Source organism: Ornithorhynchus anatinus, chromosome 2, assembly GCF_004115215.2.
Source record: "Ornithorhynchus anatinus isolate Pmale09 chromosome 2, mOrnAna1.pri.v4, whole genome shotgun sequence".
NCBI lineage: Eukaryota > Metazoa > Chordata > Mammalia > Monotremata > Ornithorhynchidae > Ornithorhynchus > Ornithorhynchus anatinus.
The window spans coordinates 32,359,900-32,362,485 of NC_041729.1; the positions used below are offsets into that span (position 1 = coordinate 32,359,900).

Below are 2,586 nucleotides of genomic sequence, written 5' to 3' on the forward strand. Positions count from 1 at the left end.
CTTTCTGTGTCAGCTTATGCGCTTAGATTGCTGCCCCTTGGCCTTTAGATATTCACCTCAACCTCACAGAACTTTTGTACGTATCTTTAAGTCATATATTAGAGAAGTCAGAGAAGCAGCGTGGCTCGGTGGAAAGAGCCGGAGCTTGGGAGTCAAAGCTCATGGGTTCGACTCCCGGCTCTGCCACTTGTCAGCTGTGTGACTGTGGGCAAGTCACTTCACTTCTCTGTGCCTCGGTTACTTCATCTGCAAAATGGGGATTAACTGTGACCCTCACGTGAGACAACTGATTACTCTGTATTTACCCCAGCACTTACAACAGTGCTCTGCACATAGTAAGCACTTGACAAATACCAACATTATTATTATTACATTATACATTATATATTTATATTAATGTCTGTCTCCCACTCTAGACTGTAACCTTGTTATGGGCAGGGGATGTGTTCGCTAGGTCTGGTGTATTGTACTCTCCCAAGTGCTCAGTATAGTGCTCTCTACATAGTAAGTGCTCAATTAATACCAATGATAATTTAGTTATGGATATTAATGTCTGTCTCCCCTTCTGGACTGAAAGCTCACTGTGGGAAGGGAATGTGCCTACCAGCTCTGTTGTACTGTACTCTCCCAATTGTATTATAGTCTCCCAAGTGCTTAAAAACAGTGTTTCCACCCAATAAGTACTCAATAAAGAGAAGCAGCGTGCCTTAGTGGATAGAGCGAGGGTCTGGGAGTCACGAGGACCTGAGTTCTAATCCCAACTCTGCCACATGTCTGCTGTGCAACCTTGGGCAAGTCATTTAACTCCTCTGTGCCTCAGTTCACTCATCTGTAAGATGGGGCTAAGAATCTGAGCCCCATGTGCGACAAGGATTATGTCCACCCTGATTAGCCTGTATCTACTCCAAAACTTGCCCTCTCAGGATTGCACCTGGAGAGTTTCCAGGACTCTACCGGTCTCGACTACGGAAGGGAGAGTCAAGCAGACGCATCCCCATTCCATTCCTAACTTGGACAGTGGCTAGCGAGTAGAAGGCAATCTGCTGCAAGTCAAAACTCATCATTGCTGGACAGCAGTGGCCTGGGAGACAGTCGAAGGAGGACACTCAAGTTTACTGCACAGAAGAAGACAACAGTAAACCACTTCCATATTTTGACCAAGAAAATTCTACGGAAACATTAGCAGAATGATTGCAGACAGAGGTGGGGCATTCTTTGGAGAGATGTGTCCATGGAGTCGCGATGGGCCAGAAACGACTCGACAAGCTTAGAACAGTGCTTGGTACATAGTAAGAGCTTAACAAGTACCATGGTTATTATTACTACTACTAATAATAATAAATATCATGGGTTGATTGATCCTTGCAGTTGCAGCCAGAAGTTTCCGCTACGAGGGCATCCACTGTCAGATGGTCTTCCTCTGCTCCTACCATCATCAGCCACCCCACCTCCCTGACCCCTGCCCTTACGCTGAGGGGGCCGACCCCAGCTGGTTCCAGAGCAGCCCGTTCGTCAGCCACCCGCCCTGCCCAGGACTGCCCCCTCCACATTCACATGCTCAGATCACGTGCCCTAAAGAAATAGCTGAATTTAGGTCAGCTCATGGTGCTTCAGGATAACGAACAGAAAGAGAAAGCAGCATAGCTTAGAGGTAAGGGCACAGAACTGGGAGTCAGAAGGCCGGGGTTCTTATCTTGGCTCTGCCGCTTTTCTGCTGCCTAACCTTGGTCAAGTCACGTCACTTCTGTGTGGCTCAGCTTCCTCCTCTGCAAAATGGGCTCGCTCCTATTCAGACTGGGAGCCCCATTCTTGACTGTAAGCCCAGTGTGGGCAGGGGTTTTCTCTCTATATTGATGAATTGTACTTTCCAAGTGCTTAGTACGGTGTCCTGCACACAGGAAGCACTCAATAAATATGATTGAATGAATCTGAGTTTGATTTGGTTATCTTGGATCTTCTACCCAACAGCTCTGTACAGTGCCAAACACACAATAACGGTTGTGGTATTTGTTAAGTGCTTCCTAGGAATCAAGTACTGTGCTATGCACTAGGGTAATAATAATTAATAATCATGTTATTTATTAAGCACTTACTATATGCCAGGCACTGGGGTGGATACAAGCAAATCGGGTTTGACAGAGTCCCTGTCCCACATGGGGCTCACAATCATATTCCCCAATTTACAGAAGAGGTAACTGATACAGCCTGATCCCACATGGGGCTCACAGCCTAAGGAGAAGAGAGAATAGATCATAAATCCCCATTTTGCCGATGAGGGAACTGAGGCACAGAGAAGTTAGGTGACTTGCCCCAGGTCACACAACAGATACATGGCCGAGTCTGGATTAGAACCCAGGTCCTCTGACTCCCAGGCCTATGCTCTTTCCATTAGTCCAGGCTGCTTCCCTATACAAGAACTTAACTAATAATAATAATAATAATGTTGGTATTTGTTAAGCGCTTACTATGTGCCGAGCACTGTTCTAAGCGCTGGGGTAGACACAGGGGAATCGGGTTGTCCCACGTGGGGCTCACAGTCTTAATCCTCATTTTACAGATGAGGTAACTGAGGCACCGAGAAGTTAA

The 2,586-nt window shown here is 46.6% G+C and overlaps 1 non-coding gene across 1 annotated transcript; it reads left to right on the forward strand.

Moving 5' to 3' along the window:
* Nucleotides 1-913: 913 nt before the first annotated feature.
* LOC114809319 lies at nucleotides 914-1,051 on the forward strand. The gene has a single exon (XR_003757106.1). It is a non-coding gene; the product is annotated as a small nucleolar RNA SNORA7 (small nucleolar RNA).
* The last annotated feature ends 1,535 nt before the right edge of the window (nucleotides 1,052-2,586 follow it).